General features: G+C 43.1%; 1 protein-coding gene across 1 annotated transcript in view; it reads right to left on the reverse strand.

Moving 5' to 3' along the window:
- Positions 1-21,570, reverse strand: part of LOC124594461 — a 143,923-nt gene that overhangs the window by 36,122 nt on the left and 86,231 nt on the right. The window lies entirely within an intron of this gene.

Raw genomic sequence — 21,570 nt, forward strand, 5'->3', positions numbered from 1 at the left:
ACCTATGCCCGAGGCAGGATTCGAACCTGCGATCATAGCGGTCGCTCGGTTCCAGACTGTAGCGCCTAGAACCGCTCGGCCACCCCGGCTGGCTATTAAAATTATGCTGATGCTTAAAAATTTCAATGGCTTCTCTACATAGTCGTGGATAACGTCAAATTATTATATGTAGTGACATACGGACAGTAGCTCTGCAGAGTCGCTAGACAATTTTATCTTTGACAAAACGACAATCGATAGTTAAATTTTATCTCTGACAGGGATTATCTCTGCTCGTCATGTGTTACTTTGACCACACCTACTTTCCTACAGTATATATGTCACTGTCGGATGTCTGACTGGTTAGTCGGCAAGACTCAGCAGAGGAACGCCTCTGAGGATGTCCAGCGCAGTCCTGGACGAAACGTCGGGAACAGAAGAGTCTCTTGGATCACGACCTCACATGCCAAAAGGCTTACCATCAGCTATGTCAGCCGGTCTATGATCAGTCTGGGAGATGTTTCCAGAATGAGATTTTCACTCTGCAACGGAGTGTACGCTGGTATGAAACTTCCTGGCGGATTAAACCTGTGCGCTGGACCGAGATTCGAACTCAGGCCCTCAATTAAGAGAGTACGGAGAATAAAGGGCTTCTCGATTGTCAAGCTTCAGGAGACAAGTCAGGGGCTCCACACTGACGGTCGATGTGGGCATACAAATAATGAACCTAACAGTCACGGAGTCAGTGTTAAAAGGGGAATGAGAGTTTGTGAGGAAGTCACTTTAGTTGCAACTATAAAAGAGGCGGTGTCTCTCTGCAGAGAAGTTTTCTACGGTTATGCCATGTTAGACTTCCTACGCACTGTTGCCTATGTGAGTGTCCCTCGCATATAGGACATACAGTCGTGGACGTTTAAGTAATGCACTGTCGCAGTCATTTATTTTTCGAGCAGTTTATTTGTGTTGCATTCTCAGTTCTCTGGAAATGGAAAGACATTTACGCCCCATCAAGAGTAATAGACTGCTGGACAGACGCACTTCGTTTAACGATTGGTTACTCCTTTTGGCGAGTAATTATTTTGGGAACTGTGTAAGACGTCGTGGTCTTCTGACCTTCGTTGCTTACATATTCCGCCCTCACAATCATATTCCACACATCACGTCGCTTCATTCGAACCCCTACTCAATAAGATAAAGTCAATGTTGTATGAATTCATATAAACAATATGCAAATAACAAGTAAGGGCACTGTGGTTGAAATACTCGAGGCTGGCGTACACACACACATTCAAGACACGACGGTCGCAGGGGCCAGTCCCTTCAGAGGACGATTCAGCTTATCTACGTCGGCCGGTGACCGCCCCTACAGCAGACAGTGGGATTGCCCGAGTGAAAAGAGGAACGACCCTGTGTTCGACTTAAAAGCAAATTCCACTACATTGTGTGGGAGCGGCCAGCCTACGCATTCTTTACACATAGCACGCAGTTTCAGAGATTTTCACAGGGAGACAGCAAACGCCAAACGCCGATGCTACAGATTTCCAGATTGGTCGCCTTAAACGAAACGTCATCCTCCCGTTTTAGAAGAGCAATGCTGATTGGCAGACGATATTTCTGACGCCTTGAGCTGAAGGAGTAATGGAAGAGACCGAAAGATACACGCCTTTTCTTCTGGCGTGGAGAGGCGCCGTTCTTGGAGCGAGGAACAAGTCCCCCCTCAGTACTTCACTAGGAGAGCACCTCTGTCGAGAGCGAATCGAAGTGCGACTCTATATTGAGTCATTGCGATTAAGCGTTGTTCACTGTGCTGGCCGACACACTTATTGTGCAGTGTGAATGGACAGTTATAGTTAAATGCCTGCAGGCGAATTTTTGAGTGGCATCGATGTGGACTGCTTATCTGACTGGTGTACCACGCCAGTAGTTAGACTAGGTGCGAATAGGAGTCCTTGACTTCATCAAGGCGTAGGGAGAGTTTGATTGGCGAAGGTCAATCCAGATATAAAGAGAGTTATCTTATTTGTCAGCAGCGAGCGGCGCAGACAGCAGTCATCATAGCTTATGGTATTGTGTGCTACAGCTATTGGGAGCCCCATATTTCCTCCACAACAGTACCCTTCACTGCATTTCACACGCGACAACCTCGACCGTACCTAGCAACATTCTAACGGATAATTATTCAAGTTGAGTAGGCACGGCTCTCAGCCATTCTGCCAAGTCAATAACAGTCTCAAACTTTGTATAGAAATTTCATTAGCGAATCCTATCCTTGAAAGGTAACTTCACATTCCGAAAAGAACCAGGATATAACTTGTTCAATTCATAACTAAAAGTGCCATTGTGATTTCTCAGAATTTTTGCAAAATAAATAATAATTTTCGTTAGTTTCATGTTTTTCTTACACTAACTAGCACTACTCCAGTACCCAAGTATCCCACTAGTTACGTAAGAAATTTTGTGAATTTTTGTGTCATTCCCTTACAGCCTACAACTCCAGAAGATATTTATTGCTGAAAGTTTTTCAGACATTTCTCTTTAGAACGTTAGGAGCGTCTGTCTGACTTCTGTAGTAGTGTGGGGGTGGAAATTGCATCTTGCAGGAGCCACAGGGTAAAGGGTACATCTCAGATTAATCCGTTGCGCAGAATAACAGAACATCTCAGATCTATCCCACGCTCACAACTGTGAGAAGTTTTATGTCAGTTGTTATAGTAATTACTATGCAGTACAACTGTGTGATACACCTATTGTCTATTCGTTAAAGACACTGTTAAAGAACTTTGTGTTCAGCTCTTGAACTTCACAACGGAATAATAACCAAAATAATACTATACTTGGGCGATAAACAGTTCAGACAAGAAGAGAAAAGAAAAATTTTAAAGCCGGCCGGTGTGGCCGTGCGGTTAAAGGCGCTTCAGTCTGGAACCGCATGACCGCTACGGTCGCAGGTTCGACTCCTGCCTCGGGCATGGATGTGTGTGATGTCCTTAGGTTAGTTAGGTTTAAGTGGTTCTAAGTTCTAGGGGACTGATGACCACAGCAGTTAAGTCCCATAGTGCTCAGAGCCATTTTGAAAAATTTTAAATGTGGTGCGACACAGGAATGTTGAAGATTAGACGGGTAGATCATATAATCAATATGGAGGTATTGAATAGCATGGAGGTACCGGATAGAACTGGAGAGAAAAGAAATTTGTGGAGTCACTTGACTAAAATAAAGGGTCGTCGATAGAGTAACATGGAGACCAGTATCAAATTAATCTTAGGACTGAAGACTGCAAAAAAATAACTGCAACAACAACACTATTTGCCAACATTTATAATTTCACAGATATAAGCCAAATAACCATAATCTATTCGTACAGGTGGAGGTCTAGCCACGCTACGATTTTTCGCAGGAAGCAGCTGGTGAATATCAGGGTATCAGGTAGGTGCAGAGCAGTAGCTCTGTCCAACTTTTTCCGACAAATTGGGTAAACGGTGCAGCCTAATGGGGAGATGGGGAGAATATTCGGTGACGCAGCTCCCCCCTCCCCCCTCCTCCCGCTCCCCCCCCCCCCCCCCCCACACACACACACACAAACACACACACATGCCAACCGCTCCTCTCCCACGCCTTCTCGTTAAGTGCGCGCAGAGATGCAGAGATTTTCGTCTCTCGGGGACTCAGTGTTTGTGTAGTCCTAATCAGTTCATCTTATCATCACAAAGACACGCAAGTCGGGGAAGTGTCATCAAACACCGGAGCGGCGCGGGAAGTTCCTTATTTGAAAGGCGCGCTGCACAGCCACAGTTACTCATTGTTGTGTGGGGTTGAGCGCATTCGAAAGGGTGGGACCTAACTTTTTTTAAAGAGGTTAGTTTAGCAGCGATCATGCAGTAGACGAGAGACGAGCGCGCGTTCGCCGTGGAGATTACTTTTCCAATGGCTGTGTTCTGATCGAAAATCGATTGTTATGTAAGTGGACATGTTTATGGATGGTGTGTAGGAAAAGAAACCAGGAGCTTCAAGAGCTACCAGAACACCACACAACGTCGAGAAAGTAAAGCTGACGATTTTGAATTCTCCCAAGCGATCTGCACGTAAACCTGTAACTGCTCTTGCAATTTCTAATCGCACAGTGAGACGAATTCTTCATGAAAACCTGAAATTTCAAACGTATAAACTGGCACTGGTGCACACAATCCACGCAATTTTGTTTAACGAAAAAATGCATTTGAAACTTTATTCGAAAAGTTGTCTCATGAAGCCCTCGTGTTCTTCAGCGACGAGTCACATTTTCATTTGGATGAATGTGTGAATAAGCAAAACAAGCTATATATCGAAATAACCAGCAGCCAGTTGCATAAAAAGAATTTAATTTCTTAATCGGTTTCGGTCACTTAGTGCTCTTCTTCAGAAGGTTGTAACTATCGCATATTTGCGAATGTTAGTAATAAGATGCTTGCAGCATATTGCTGTGGTCATGTTGTTCATAGTGCCTTTACAAAAATAGACCGTGAACCACGTGCATCTTATTACTGACATTCGAAAATAATGCAATGGTTACAACCTTCTGAAGAAGAGCACTAGGTGCCTGAAATCGGTTAAGAAATTAAATTTCCTTTACGTAGCTGGTTCCTCTGCGTCGATATGTACAATTGTAGTTGCTGAAGGGGATAAAATACTAAAACAGAACTAAAACAGAAAATGTGATTATTTGGTATTATCCTAAACTGGCGTTACTGGCCCATGGTTTTTCGAAGAGAACGACAGGGCAGTCAACGTCACTTCTGAGCGTTATGTCCAGATGATGAGGGAGTTCTTTCTTCTCGAATTTGAAGAAATGAATGTGTGGGATGTCTGGTTCTAAGAAGACGGCGCTACGGCTCGCACGGCATAAATGTCAAAGACTCTCCTGGGCGAACACTTCCAAGACCGTCTCAACTTTCTCAGCAGCGATCTTCTGCAGCCAGCACGCTCGCCTGTCTCTGCGACTTTTTCTTGTGGGTTTTATCTTAAAATCTTGGTGCATACTACTTGCCTACAGACCCTGGATGAGCTACGGAACAATATTTGCCCTGCTGTTGCCAAATAGAGACATGCTGGACAAAGTGGACCGAAACTTCTGATTTCGACTCTCCACATGCATTGAGTAGAACGGAACGACCTTCAAGGTATCATTTTCAAAACCTCATGAACTTTTTTTTTGAATCATCAGTCACCGGTCTTCTGACTAGTTTGACGCAGTCCGCCACGAATTCCTTTGTCTTATCTACCTTTTCATCTCAGAGAAGCACCTGCAACCTACGTCCTCAATTATTTGCTGGATTTATCCCAACCTCTGTCTTCCTCTACAGATTCTACGCTCTACAGATCCTTCTAGCACCACGGAAGTTATTCGCTGATATCTTAACAGGTGTCCAACCATCCTGTCCCTTCTTCTTCTCAGTGTTTTCCATATGTTTCTTTCCTCGCCGATTCCTCGTAAAGCTTTCTCATTCCTTACCTTATCAGTCCACCTAATTTTCAAAGTTCTTCTGTAGCATCACATCTCAAAACCTTCGATTCTCTTCTGTTGCGGTTTTCCTACATTTCATGTCTCACTGCCACACAGTACTGTGCTCCAAAGGTACATTCTCAGAAATTTGTTCCTCATATTAAGACCCATGTTTGATAGTAGTAGACTTTTCTTGGCCAGGAATGCCCTTTATGCCAGTGCTAGTCTACTTTTTGTATCCTCCTTGCTCCGTCCGTCATGCTTTATTTTGCTGCCCAGGTTGCAGAATGCCTTAACTTCATGTACATCGTGATCACCAATTATGATGTGAAGTGTCTCGCTGTTATCATTTCTGCTGCTTATCATTACTTTCGTCTTTCTTCGATTTACTCTCAATCCATATTCTACACTTATCAGACTGTTCATTCCATTCGACAGATATCTTAATTTTACTTCACTTTCGCAGAGAATATCAATGTCATCAGCGAATCATAAAACTGATAGCCCTTCACCTTGAATATTAATCCCACTCTTGAACCTTTCATTTCTTTCTGTTATTGCTCCTTCGACGTACAGATTGAACAGCTGGGGCGAAAGACTACATCCCTGTCTAACACCATTTTTAATCCGTGTACTTCGTTCTTGGTCTTCCACCCTAATTGTTCCCTATAGGTTCTTGTACATATTGCACAAGAACTTAGAGTCTTTCCCTATATCTCGCACCATTTTACATTGTCGAACTTGGTTGCATGAGCTGTTGAGCTGATTAAACGTTAGTTCTCTCACTTTTCGTCTCTTGTAATCTTGGGAATCGTGTGGATGGTGTTTTCCGAAAATCTGATGGTATATCACCAGTCTCATACATTCTACACACTAACGCGAGTAATCATTTTATCGCCACTTGCCTCAGTGATTTTAGAAATTCCGACGGAATGTTATTTATCCTTCTATCTTATTCGATCTTAAGTCTCCCGAAGCTGTTCTAAATTGTGATTCTAATACCGGATCCCCCATATCGTCTAAATAGACTTTTTTTTCTTCTATCACGTCATCAGGTAAGCTCTCCCCTTCATAGAGGCCCTCAATATACTCTTTCCACCTGTCCGCTCTCTCCTCTGCATTCAACAGTGAAATTCCCGTTGCACCCTTAACGTTAAAGCCATTGTTTTGACTTTTCTCTTCCAACAATCATTTCTTTTTTCGCTTTCTTCACTTTTTTCATTTATCCATTTTGCCTTATCTTCTCTGCAATTCCTGTTTGTTTCATTCCTAGGAGATTTGTATTTCTGTATTCCTGAATTTCCCTGCCGCAGGGGAGTGTCGCAGGACCGTTGCTATTCACAATATACATAAATGACCTGGTGGATGACATCCGAAGTTCACTGAGGCTTTTTGCGGATGATGCTGTGGTATATCGAGAGGTTGTAACAATGGAAAATTGTACTGAAATGCAGGAGGATCTGCAGCGAATTGACGCATGGTGCAGGGAATGGCAATTAAATCTCAATGTAGACAAGTCTAATGTGCTGCGAATACATAGAAAGAAAGATCCCTTATCATTTAGCTACAATATAGCAGGTCAGCAACTGGAGACAGTTAATTCCATAAATTATCTGGGAGTAGGCATTAGGAGTGATTTAAAATGGAATGATCATATGAAGTTGATCGTCGGTAAAGCAGATGCCAGACTAAGATTCAATGGAAGAATCCTAAGGAAATGCAATCCGAAAACAAAGGAAGTAGGTTACAGTACGCTTGCTCGCCCACTGCTTGAATACTGCTCAGCAGTGTGGGATCCGTACCAGATAGGGTTGATAGAAGAAATAGAGACGATCCAACGGAGAGCAGCGCGCTTCGCTACAGGATCATTTAGTAATCGCGAAAGCGTTACGGAGATGATAGATAAACTCCAGTGGAAGACTCTGCAGGAGAGACGCTCAGTAGCTCGGTTTGGCTTTTGTTGAAGTTTCGAGAACATACCTTCACCGAGGAGTCAAGCAGTATATTGCTCCCTCCTACGTATATCTCGCGAAGAGACCGTGAGGATAAAATCAGGGAGATTAGAACCGGCACAGAGGCATACCGACAATCCTTCTTTCCACGAACAATCCGAGACTGGAATAGAAGGGAGAACCGATAGAGGTACTCAAGGTACCCTCCGCCACACACCGTCAGGTGGCTTGCGGAGTATGGATGTAGATGTAGATGTAGAACTTTAAACGTACCTGTGTGTAAAGAAAAGATAATTAAATTGATATCTCAATGATTTTCTGGTTTATGATCTCTTTAAATAGTGAAGTTCCCGCTCCGCATACTGTGGAAAGACTTCGCCAGGTGGCCAAACAACTGCAGGTGGAGTGTCCATGTCAGTAATGCCTACGACCGTGTCACCGAAGGGGGACTAGGAGGAGTGCAGACTATGAGCCCCACTGCCACCAGCCACGGAGTGGAGCGCCGCCTCTGTCGGCGTACGGACCTGGCGGCGGCGCCTGCCGGCAGCGGGAGGGCGCGGGGGCGCCGTCGACGTCTGCGTCGGCGCGCGCCCGCTGCGCTCCGCTTGTTGCTCCGCTAACTGCCTGCAAGTGGAAGAAATTGCCAAATTGCGCGAGACGCTGGCCTGGTCTGGGGGCTAATTGTGGCCGCCCGTCCCACGCGACTCATCAGACGCGCGCGCGCCGCTCCGCTGCCTGCCGTTGCTCCACATTACCAGCTCCGTCCACTGCCCATGCGGAGCTCTCCTCATCGCAACGCACACTTTTTCCCTTCCTGCGAGACTCATTCCGAAACTAATGCCCCTCTTTCTAATTTCATCGAAATTAAATTTCTAAAATATGTGTTGGAAGAAATGTTCTGTACGAGAAGGATGGAACACACTTAAAGAATAATTTCTATAAATGAAAAAGGCAGTAGGAAAGACACAGGAAATTGTAGAGGAACATGTTTACTAAATGTAGGATAAAAAAACATGTGGGAAATTTTTTAATCAAAGTCCAAAGAAACTGATATAGGCACAATACGGCGCTGCTGTCAGCATCGCCTATTTACGACAACAAGTGTTCAGCGTAGTTGTTAGGTCGCTTACTGCTGCTACAATGGCAGGTTATCAAGATTTATGTGAGTTTGAACGGGGTGTTATAGTCGGCGCACGAGCGATGAGACACAGCATCTCCGACGAAGCGATGGACGGTATTTCCCCGCACTACCATACCACAAATTTACCGTGAATGTCAGGAATTCGATGTTGTTGTTGTTGTGGTCTTCAGTCCTGAAACTGGTTTGATGCAGCTCTCCATGCTACCCTATCCTGTGCAAGCTTCTTCATCTCCCAGTACCTACTACAACCTATATCCTTCTGAATCTGCTTACTGTATTCATCTCTTGATCTCCCTCTATGGTTTTTACCCTCCACACTGCCCTCCAATGCTAAATTGGTGATCCCTTGATGCCTCAGAACATGTCCTACCAACCGATCCCTTCTTCTTGTCAAGTTGTGCCACAAACTCCTCCCCAATTCTATTCAATACCTGTCTATACTCGATGTTAACAAATTTCTCTTCTTCAGAAACGCTTTCCTTGCCATTGCCGGTCTACATTTTATATCATCTCTACTTCGACCATTATCAGTTATTTTGCTCCCCAAATAGCAAAACTCCTTTACTGCTGTAAGTGTATTATTTCCTAATCTAATTCCCTCAACATCACCCGAGTTAACTCGACTACATTCCATTATCGTCGTTTTGCTTTTGTTGATGTTCATCTTATATCCTCCTTTCAAGACTCTGTCCATTCCGTTCAACTGCTCTTCCAAGTCCTTTGCTGTCTCTGACAGAATTACAATGTCATAGGCGAACCTCAAAGTTTTTATTTCTTCTCTATGGATTTTAATTCCAACACCGAATTTTTCTTTTGTTTCCTTCACTGCTTGCTCAATATACAGATTGAATAACATCGGGGATAGGCTTCTACCAGTTTTTCCATTCGTCTGTAAAGAATTCATCGAAATTAAAATTCTAAAATATTTGTTGGAAGAACTGTTCTATACCAGAAGGATGGAACACAGCTAAAGAATAATTTCTATATATGAGAAAGGCAGTAGGAAAGACACAGGAAATTGTAGAGGAACATGTTTACTAAATGTAGGATAAAAAAAACATGTGGGAAATTTTTTAATCAAAGGCCAAAGAAACTGATATAGGCACAATACGGCGCTGCTGTCAGCATCGCCTATTTACGACGACAAGTGCTCAGCGTAGTTGTTAGGTCGCTTACTGCTGCTACAATGGCAGGTTATCAAGATTTAAGTGGAGCTTACGGGCAGATTAGAACCGTGTGCCAGACCGAGACTCTAACTCGGGACCTTTGCCTTTCGCAGGCAAGTGCTCTATCAACTGAGCTAATCAACCACAACTCACGACCCGTCCTCACAATTTTACGTCTGCCAGTACCTCGTCTCCTACCTTCCAAACTTCACAGAAGTTCTCCTGTGAAACTTGCAGGACTAGCACTACTGGAAGAAAGGATATTGCGGAGACATGGCTTAGCCACAGCCCGGGGGATGTTTTCAGAATGAAATTTTCACTCTGCAGAGGAGTGTGCGCTGATTTTGAAACTTTAAGAACCTACAACATCGCAGCGCGTCAGCAATCGTTAGTTAGTATATTAAAAAACTAGAAACCCGCCTCGATTGCAAAAAAGCACCTAGTGTTAACCTAGGTTTCGGCGTAGATAACTACACCTTCTTCAGAACAATAAAACCCACAAGTGCCTAAGAAGACCTTTGTCAATGATTAAAAGAACGCTATAGCTATATATTTATAAACGAAAAAAAGGAAAACACAAAAAGTACATATGTCCAAAGTCTAAACTGTTACTTAGCTTAATGGTGTAACCTCCACCTCACACTGGCCTATGTTCGATGGGCCATGACCCGCCATAAACTGCAGCTGCACAAGTTCTTAGGCACTTGTGGGTTTTATTGTTCTGAAGAAGGTGTAGTTATCTACGCGGAAACCTAGGTTAACACTAGGTACTTTTTTGCAATCGAGGCGGGTTTCTAGTGTTTTAATTTTGAAACTTCCTGGCAGATTAAAACTGCGTGCTGGACCGAGACTCGAACTCGGAACCTTTGCCTTTCGCAGGCAAGTGCTCAATGTTTCATTCTGGAAACATTCCCCAGGCTGTGGCTAAGCCATGTCCCCACAATATCCTTTCTTCTAGTACTGCTAGTATTGCAAGTTTTGCAGGAGAACTTCTGTGAAGTTTAGAAGGTAGGAGACGAGGTACTGGCAGACGTAAAACTGTGAGGACGAGTCGTGAGTCGTGCTTGAGTAGCTCAATTGGTAGAGCATTTGCTCGCGAAAGGCAAAGGTCCCGAGTTCGAGTCTCGGTCCGGCACGTAGTTTTAATCTGCCAGGAAGTTTCAAAATCAGCGCACACTCCCCTGCAGAGCGAATATTTAATTCAAGATTTAAGTGAGTTTGTACGTGGTGTTATAGTAGGCGCACGAGCGATGGAACACAGCATCTCCGAGGAAGTGATGAACTGGGGATTTCCCCGTACGACCATTTCACGAGTTTACTGTGAATATCAGGAATACGGTAAAACAACAGATCTCCGACATCGCTGCGGCCGGCAAATGATCCTGCAAGAATGGAACCAACGATGACTGAAGAGAATCGTTCAACGTTACACAAAATCAACTCTTCCGCAAATTGCTGCAGATTTCATTGCTGGGCCATCATCAAGTATCAATGTGCGAACCATTCAACGAAACATCATCGATATGGACTTTCAGAACAGAAGGCCCACTCGTGTACCCTTGATCACTGCACGACACAAGGCTTCAAGCCTAGCCTGGGCCCGTCAACACTGTCATTGGGCTGTTGATGACTGGAAACAAGTTGCCTGATTGGACGAGTCCCGTTTTAGATTGTATCGAGCGGATGGACGTGTACGGGTATGGACATAACCTCATGAATCCATGGACCCTGCATGTCAGCGGGGGACTGTTCGAGCTGGTGGAGGTTCTGTAATTGTGTGGGTCGTGTGCAGTTGAAGTGACAGGGTGACACGTACGTAAGCATTCTGTGTGATCACCTGCGTCCATTCATGTCCATTGTGCATTCCGACGGACTTGGGAAATTCCAACAGGACACCCCACACGTCCAGAATTACTACAGAATGGCTCCACGAAGACTCTACTGAGTTTAAACACTTGCGCCGGCCACAAAAGTCTCCAGACATGAACATTATTGAACATATCTGGGATGCTTTGCAACGTGCTGGTCAGAAGAGATCTCCACCCCTCGTACTCTTACGGATTTACGCACAACCCTGCGAGAGTCATGGTGTCAGTTCCTTCCAGCACTACTTCAGACATCAGTCGAGTCCATGCCATGTCGTGTTGCAGCACTTCTGCGTTCTCGCGGGGGCCCTACACGATATTAGCCAGGTGTACCAGTTTCTTTGACTCTTCAGTGTATGTTTATAATAAGAAAGATTATTAAAAACCGTCGGGAATTTAGTTTAGAAACTCATTTAGCATTCATTGATTTTAAAAAAGCCTCTAATGAGGTGGAAATAAGAGATTTTCCAAAACATCTTTTTAATACTATAAACAGTCCATATGTAAATACAAAAATGATTATGTATTCAGGTATGAAAAGTCAGGTGAAGTTTTTTTTTTTTTTTTTTAAAAAAAAGCAAGTCGTTGGAAAAGGTTGTGTTCTCTCACCCATTATATATTACTCATATATTGACTAGCTAGTAATGAAGTGGAAAAATGGAATATACTTCGGAATTAAAAAACAATCTAGAATATCATTAAATACGCTGTTATATACTGATGACCAGATAATTACGCAGGAAACAGAAGATAATTTACAAAGTGTGTGGACCGAGCCAAGAGGCAGTATATTACAACTTACTACGCAAATAAGACAAAGATAAAGGCTTTCAAAGGAGAGAATCTAATAATAATAAATGAGAAAATACTATTTATGGAATACCCGTCGGTTATTGGAGAAACATACACATATTAATAACTTGAATAAGACCTATTAACGTTCCACAATAATTTTTGCGGAACATTAATTCGTTGCATTCCAGTTATTGATTAAAATGAGATAATTTAGAACAACGATTCCACTTCAATTATCTAGGATGTGATTTAGTTTTAACTATGACAAAGACACTGAGAAGAAGCTTAATAAATATCAAGCTGTCTGCTCAACAATTGGATGAACTTTGGGAAGGAAAACAAAGAAAGAGAAGCAAACGAAATTCTGTACCTACAGTTGTATATGGTTCCGAATAATGGACAATAATAAAAAATCACGTATACAAGCAGCAGACATGATGCTCACGAGGTATGTAAGAGATCGTAATAAAATGGAAAAAATGAGGAACGAAACAATAAAATCAGATTTTTAAATCTTTTCAATTAATGACAAGATAGAGAAGAATAAAATGAAATGGAAGGATCATGTTGACAGAATAACAGGAACCCGATTGTCAAGAAAGATAATGAATTATCGGCTGACTGGAAAGAGAGAAGTACGTAGACCTTGTAAGAGAGGGATGGATGGATGGATGACAGAGACCGGAACAGGTGATTACAACACCTAATCCTTGGAAGATGATGATGATGATGATGACCGAAATTAGGACTGCAAGGAAAAGAAGACAAGTTGCAATATGTTCCGCAGCATTTGAATCACTTTTGCAAACAATGCGTTGTTGAGATTCTAACGCTAGGATTGAAGACTAAAGTTCTTTCAGAGCAAAGACCAGGTTAGAGAAAAAAATCGGTACGGATAATATGACTGTTGAACAAGTGTCATCCTTCATTTATTTGGGTTGTCAAATTGGTCTAGACTGTTATAAAGCTCTGCTGTAAAACTGACGAGATTTTGAAATGTTTGTGGCACCATTTATAATGTATTTAAAAATAAGACCAGACAAGAAACGAGATTAAATTTTTATAATGCTATGGCTCTTCCAATATTTATTCACTGGAACAAATGTCGGGTACCTACAAACAGGACATGTACGTCTACATCTACACCCATATTCCGCAAGCCACCTTACGGTGTGTGGCGGAGGTTGCTTTGTGTACTAGCTTCATCCATCTTCACGTTCCAGTCACGTACGATTACGGTAAGCCTCCGTATGGGCTCAAATCTCTCTAATTTTATGTCGACGGTTTTTTCGAGAGACATTCGTAGGCGGAAGCAATAATGTATTGGTTGATTGTTCTTGGCACGTACAGTATACCGTGATGCAGAACGCCTCTGTTGCAGTATTTGCCACTGGAGTTAGCTTAACATCTCCGTGATGCCCTCTCGCTTACAAAATGAACCTGTAACGAAACGTTCTGCTCTTCTTATCTACCTGGACGAACGAGTGTTTTGTAAGCTCCTTCCTCTGTGATGGACTAAATTTCCTGAGCATTCTTCCAATGAATCTCAGCCCGGCATCTGCTTACTCCTCATTAATTTTATGTGATCGTTCCGATGCAAATCACTCCGTACGCAAACTCCTAGACACGTTGCGGAAGTACGAGTAACTCCTTCCAGCGATTGTCGTGTAATTGGGTTCTCATACAATAAAGGATCTTCCAGTCCATGTATTCGGAATACGTTACATTTGTTTATGTTGAGGGTCACTTGCAAATCCGTGCGAGCGTCGATCCTCTGCATGTCTTCCTGCATTTCGCTACAATTTCCTAGCGTCGTCACTTTTCTGTACACAACAGCATCATCTGTGAAAGACCTCAAGGGATTTCCGACGTTATCTATTAGGTCGTTCATACATATTGTGAAAAGTAATGGTCCTGTAACACTCCACTGGAGCACGTCCGAAGTTACTTTGGCGTGTGAAGACTTCACTCGGTTCAGGATGACATGCTGTGTTACATAAGATAAAAAATGCTCACATGAAATTTCTGAGATGGAGGCTAGTCAAGAACAAATATAGAAAACGACAAAGTGTGACAAGAAGTAAAAATGTAGCCAACTGAAAGCAGAATAACCAAATGCTTCGACACTTTGTTCGGTCGCAGGTTCGAATCCTGCCTCGGGCATGGATGTGTGTGATGTCCTTAGGTTAGTTAGGTTTAATTAGTTCTAAGTTCTAGGCGACTGGTGACCTCAGAAGTTAAGTCGCATAGTGCTCAGGGCCATTTGAACTTGGTTCGAACACGATTGGGCTGTAAACGACTTCCCAAATTAGCCTTAGCTTACAAACAGGCAGGAAGAATAAACGTCGGAAGACCTAAAATGAGCAAACCGGAAGGAAGAATAAATGTCGGAAGACCTAAAACAAGCAAACCGGAAGGAAGAATAAATGTCGGACGACCTAAAAAGAGATAGACGGACAATTTGCGAAGACGGGACACGTGCAATGCCTAATCCATGAAGTATAGAAGAAGTCTATAGTAGGTACAGCAAGAACAATAACGGAGTTAAATAGAACTGTTATTTCTCAAAATACCCGTACTCACGGCCATTCATTACGCGATTTTTCTAACGATGAAGTAGAGTCTGCAAGCCGCGCTCCTAATAATCTGAACCAAAACTGAGCGTAGTGGACAGAGTCTGAATCTCAAAGATGTTCACGACGTATTCCACCGTTACATAACCCAAAAGAAATTGAAGTCTGAAAGTGCTGCAAAATCACAACTGTGCAGCAGATATGGTAGGGTAGCCCAGTCCAGGCAATTTTAGGAAATGAGTTTCAAAGTCGCAAAACTGTTATTGGTTCTGGCGTTATGGTGTTGCATGCAGAAGTCAGTCTTCTACTCCGGCCTCACGTTGGGTATTCGGGCTTTCAGTCTAGTTATTGTCGTCTTGCAGCGTTCTGTATGAACTGAGAATTGATTTAGGCACCAAGACATCCAAAACTAGCGCTTCCTGCCTATCCCAGAAAGCTGAGTACATCACTTTGCAAAAATGTTTCCGCTGTCGCAGTCCAACTCAGACGACTTCTTTAACGACATAATACCCATGGACAAGTGCTGGGTGTATCACTGTCGCCCCTAGACAAAATCACACGGTGAAGACACCACTGCCGGAAAATGCGAAGAGACTTCCATCACGGGGCCAAGTAACCCTGAGGTTTTTGAAACTGACATGATATGGTTATAATGCATTATGTACTCCGTTCAGAGTATGCTGATACAATACCTCCATACTTAGTAATCATTTACAAACCCTCGCTCGCAAAAAAAGTTCCGTAACTAAAGACTGGAAAGTTGCTCAGGTCACTCCAATACTCAACGGAGGAAATAGGACTAATCCACTGAATTACAGACCGTATCACTAACGTCCATATGCAGTAGAATTTTTAAACATAAACTATGTTCGAATACTGTGAGCCGGCCCGGGTGGCCGAGCGGTTCTAGGCGCTAGTCTGGAACCGCGCGACCGCTACGGTTGCAGCTTCGAATCCTGCCTCGGACATGGGTGTGTGTGATGTCCTTAGGTTAGTTAGGTTTAAGTAGTTCCAAGTTCTAGGGGACTGATGACCTCAGAAGTTAAGTCCCATAGTGCTCAGAGCCAATACTGTGGATTGCTTCAAAGAAAACGATTCATTGACGAACAGCCAGAATATACCTTTCTTCTGAACCACAATTAGCTCTTTATTCTCACGAAGAAATGAGTAAAACAGAAGCTATATCTGGCGTTCCCCAAGGAAGTGTTACAAGGCCTCTGCTGTTATTGATCTATAAGCGATTTAGGTGACAACCCGAGCAGCCTTCTTAGATTTTTTGCAGATGGTGGTGTTGTTTACCATCTTGTAAAGTCATCATATGATCAAAACCAATTGCAACATGATTTAAATAAGATATCTCTATGTTGTGCAAAGTGGCAATTGATTCTGAATACCGAAAACTGCGAAGTCATCCACATGAGTACTAAAAGGAATCCGATAAATTTGCACTACACGATAAATCACACATCTAAAGGCTGTGAATTCGGTTAAATACTTAAGTATTGCAATTACGAATAACTTTAATTGGAGCAATCATATAGATAATTCTGTGGGGAAAGCGAAAAAAAGACTGCGATTTATCGGTTGAAATAAATGCAACATGTCTGCTAAAGTGACTGCTTACATTACACTTGTCCGTCATCGTCTAGAGTACTGCTGCGCGGTGCGGGATTCGCGTCAGATAGGGTTGACGCAAGACACTGAAGAAGTTCAGAGGAGGTCAGCTCGTTTTGTATCATAGGGAAATAGGGGAGAGATTGTCAAGGATATGATACGCGAATTGGAGTGGGAATCATGAAAACGAAAGTCTTTTTCGTTGCTACAGGACCTTCTCATGAAATTTCAACCACCAACTTTCATCTCCGGATATGAAAATATTTTGTTGGCGACCACCTACAGACGGAGAAATGATCATAATAATAAAATAAGAGACATCAGAGCTCACATGGAGAGATTTAAGTGTTCGTTTTTTCCACGTGCCGTTCGAGAGTGGAACGGTAGAGAAATAACTTGAAGGTGGTTCGATGAAACCTCTGGCAGGGACTTAATTGTGAATTGCAGAAAAATCATGTAGATGTAGCTAGATGTAGATGTAAGGGAGGAACACACCGACCTCACGCCAGGGTGTGACAGTTTTTTTGGGGGGGGGGGGAGGGGGGGATGACTTTTGTTCCATGGCAGCGCCCTAGTTTGGTTACTCACTGGACACAGCCCCACATGCTGCTTCTTTGGGTTGCCAAATTTTGCCAAATCACCCGTATTCTCTGACAGGGCACCCAGTATTTCTTCTTCTTTCCTGGCATAAAGAAACCACTTCGAAGTGGAAGTCAACATGCAGCGATAATTAAAGCTTTTTACCTAACCATCATGATCAGCCAGTTGACATCTAGCGCTCGATAAACACTTCCCCTAAACCTTTGAGGGGACCATACACGAGCGACGGAACACAGCGATTCATCGTAAGTGATATCACTGTAATCGGTCGCTCACTTCGCTCCCGCCACAAATAAGCGATTTGCAGAGCAATTTCAACTTTTATTATGAATGTCCCTGTGTCAAAAAGTTATGCTATAGAAAATGAACTGCTATAATTAGCACCAGCGGTAGTTGATCTCCGTATCCCCTCGAATATTCGGAAAAATAAATTAACGAAACGGGAATTGTAATTTAGTAAACTTGTTTCTAAACACTTTTCTTGGGGTTTTAGGTTGGTTTACAGGTGATATTACATTTTTCACTTACCCCAAGTGGGTTGCACTCTTTCATTTATTTGTCCTCATTTCCTTTTTCACGCAGGTATTTACACAATTTGTTCTGCAAACGCTCTGTATCTACACAAATTTTGTCGTTATTAGCACCTCAGATTATCATAACTCTTGTTATAAATTGTTTGAGAACAATTAGATTCAGTGGAATGACAAGGTACTTCAGTACAACAAAATTTCTCTAAAAATTAGTATTAAGATGTCCACTTAATATTACGGTACGTTGTTCTGTTTTGAAGTTAAAAGTTTTAACGACATTTTTAACTGTTTCATAAATAACTCAAAATCATCAGGTGGAGCCAAGTGTATCGCGACTATTACTATGAACTTTCTATGAAGTCTACCGCTACAGCAGAAGCTTTAAAATGCTAATCAATACAAAGTCGGAGGGGATCGATTTTCTTTCTTTTATATTTGTATTCCTTCTAAATATATGTGGCAACTCCGACCTCGTTTCGACTTGTCAGAGTGGTACCTGATTCCTGAGTACCTATAAATTATTATTCAGGGTCTGGAAAAATTGTGTCACGAAACTTTAACCATGGACAGCTGATGCCAGTAGGAACCAAAATTACTAATGTTGTGAAGGTCGACCACGCACCATTTTTAAACTACGGAAACTTGGCACCACGCGCTCCATTTGGCGGGATTGCCCTGTTGCCAGATGCTCTGGAAAACGCATGACCTCGATTGCTTTGCCTGCCGGAGATCGCGATGTGTCCAACGCGGCCCGCACGCTCGGTGATGGCGCGCCGGCCTTCCACTCTGGGGGCCTGGGGGCGAATCCGCTGCTGTCCCGACACATCCATTGTAGTTTCATGATAAGACGTACCTGGAAAAAACCCGTCAACAGCCGCTATTTCGCGTACCGAAAGTCTTCTACAAATTGTGTCGGCCCTGACAAGGGCCTTTTTTCGTAGCTACGACGTTGTTTACTTAAAGCAGGTGCTCGAAGAGGCGACCTTCTCACGCGACACAAGCTTTATAACATAGAACGGTGTTTTGCCGAACTCTTTCAAAGATTCCTGGCATTGCCATGATGTGTCGGTGACATGTTGAATGCGATCCATTAATTCCTCTTCGTTACTAGGTGGTTTTGCGTCCGGGTGGGTGAACCAGGACCTTGAAGGATCCCCACAGGAAAAAAATCCCGTGGCGTGAAATCTGGTGATCGAGGGGGCCATGTCCTACGAGCACCTCTGCCAATTACCCGACCGTCGAAGATTTCATTTAAATATCCGTGCATAGCACGACTGTTATGTGCGGGCGCCCCATCATGCTGCAACCACATGCGTAGCTGCATGTCCACGGGAACATCTTCCAGCAGGCTGGGTAGAGTTTCTTGCAAAAAGGAGATGGTAATTTGCCCCGGTAAGTCGAGGAGGTAGACGGACCGACCCAGTCAGATGGTCACATGCAAAACCTGCCCAAATGTTGACCGAAAATCACTCCTGGTGTTCGTGGACGAACGTCACGTGAGGATTTCCCCTTGTCCAGTAATGAACGTTCCGAGTGTTGGAAAGGTCATCCCGATGGAAGGTGCACTCGTCGGTAAACAACACAATGGCGGGGAAGTCGGGATCTCGTGCAACACGTCGCAGAAACCACCGGTGGAAACCTAGCCTGTGTTCATGGTCTGCCACAGGATTATGGTCTTGGACAGAGTGAAAACTAAATAGATGCTTTTTTTTATTTATTTATTTATTGTTCCGTAGGACCAAATTAAGGAGAAGTCTCCATGGTCATGGAACGAGCCAATACACGGAATTATAACACGATAGTAGAAACAGATAAAATGAAATAAAAAAAACATATTTAGGCGATAAGTCTTAAGTCTAAATAAAGAAAATCAACAACGTAACACTGGAATTTGTTTAATTTTTTAGCTCTTCCAGGAGCTCCTCGACAGAATAGAAGGAGTGAGCCATGAGGAAACTCTTCAGTTTAGACTTAAAAGAGTTTGGGCTACTGCTAAGATTTTTGAGTTCTTGTGGTAGCTTATTGGAAATGGATGCGGCAGAATACTGCACTCCTTTCTGCACAAGAGTCAAGGAAGTGCATTCCACATGCAGATTTGATTTCTGCCTAGTATTAACTGAGTGAAAACTGCTAACTCTTGGGAATAGGCTGATATTGCAACAACAAACGACATTAAAGAAAATATATACTGTGAGGGCAATGTCAGAATTCCCAGACTACTGAATAGAGGTCGACAAGAGGTTCTCGAACTTACACCACATATAGCTTGAACAGCCAGTTTTTGAGTCAAAAATACCCTTTTTGAATCAGAAGTACCCCAAAAAATAATACCATACGACATAAGTGTATGAAAATATCCGAAGTAGACTTCTTTTCGTGTTGAACTGTCACTTATTTCAGATACTATTCTAATGGTAAATAAAGCAGCATTTAGTTTCTGAACAAGATCCTGGACGTTGGCTTTCCACCATAGCTTACTATCTATCCGAACGCCTAGGAACTTGAACTGTTCTGTCTCGCTTATAATATGCCCATTCTGTCTGATCAAAATATCGGTTCTTGTTGAATTGTGAGTTAGAAACTGTAAAAACTGAGTCTTACTGTGATTTAGCATCAAATTATTTTCCACAAGCCACGAACTTATTTCGTGAACTACATTATTTGATACTGTTTCAATATTACACACAAGATCCTTCACAGCAGTGGCCCCAGCCCCGACCCTTGGGGAACGCCCCACTTAACAGTGCCCCATTGGGACTGAACATCACTTCCACTCTCAATATTGCGGAGAATTACCTTCTGCTTTCTGTTCTTAAAGTAAGAGACGAACCAATTGTAAGCTACTCCCCTTACTCCATAATGGTCCAACTTCTGCAGTAATATTTTGTGGCCAACACAGTCAAAAGCTTTAGCTAAATCAAAGAAAACACCTAGCGTTCGCAGCCTTTTATTTAATCCGTCCAAAACCTCACAGAGAAAAGAGAATATAACATTTTCAGTTGTTAAACCATTTCTAAAACCAAACTGTACATTTGACAGCAAATTATGTGAATTTAAATGCTCCAGTAACCTTGTATATACAACCTTCTCGATAACTTTAGCAAACACCGATGGCATAGAAATAGGTCTAAAATTGTCAACATTATCCCTGTCTCCCTTTTTATAAAGTGGCTTCACTAACGAGTACTTTAATCGGTCAGGAAACCGACCACTCCTAAAGGAAAAGTTACACGTATGACTAAGTACTGGGCTTGCCGTCATCCCTCAAAACCTCCCAGACTAACCAATGAGTGACACCCACATCGTGTCCAACCGCTAGAGTACTTGTCGTAGGTGCTTCCTCGAAGCATCTTCCAGCATCATCAGCATCATGATATCCCACTAACCAGCCTGTTTCGCCAAGTCGTCAGTGAATAGCTGTAAACGTATGCAGGTGTGGGTGATGTCATGCTGTGTACCATTCCTAGTGCGACCGTGGAGCTTCATGCGCATTACCGGCGGCTACTCTATAACAAAAGCTATATCTCGTTGTTCTTCATGTTGTTCGCCATGCTCATTGTGTGACTAAATCGCAGGTGACGTGTGTGTGGTCCGAAGGGAAGCTTACGTGTGAATGTCTCTGACGTGAGGTTGAGATAAACAGCAAGACCTATTCGACACGAGTGCGTATCACCTTGGGGCAGTGACGGAGTGCGGGACGTTTGTACGTGTGAACCGACAACCACAGCGCTGCCCGTCAACCGACGAACGACAGCAGGGCAATCCCATGGCAAATCGGAACGCGTGGCGCCAAATTTCCATAGTTTCAAAATTGTGCGTTATCGACCTACACAACATTAGTAATTTTCGTTCCTACTGGCATCAGCTATCCAGGGT

Source organism: Schistocerca americana, chromosome 2, assembly GCF_021461395.2.
Source record: "Schistocerca americana isolate TAMUIC-IGC-003095 chromosome 2, iqSchAmer2.1, whole genome shotgun sequence".
Taxonomy (NCBI): domain Eukaryota; kingdom Metazoa; phylum Arthropoda; class Insecta; order Orthoptera; family Acrididae; genus Schistocerca; species Schistocerca americana.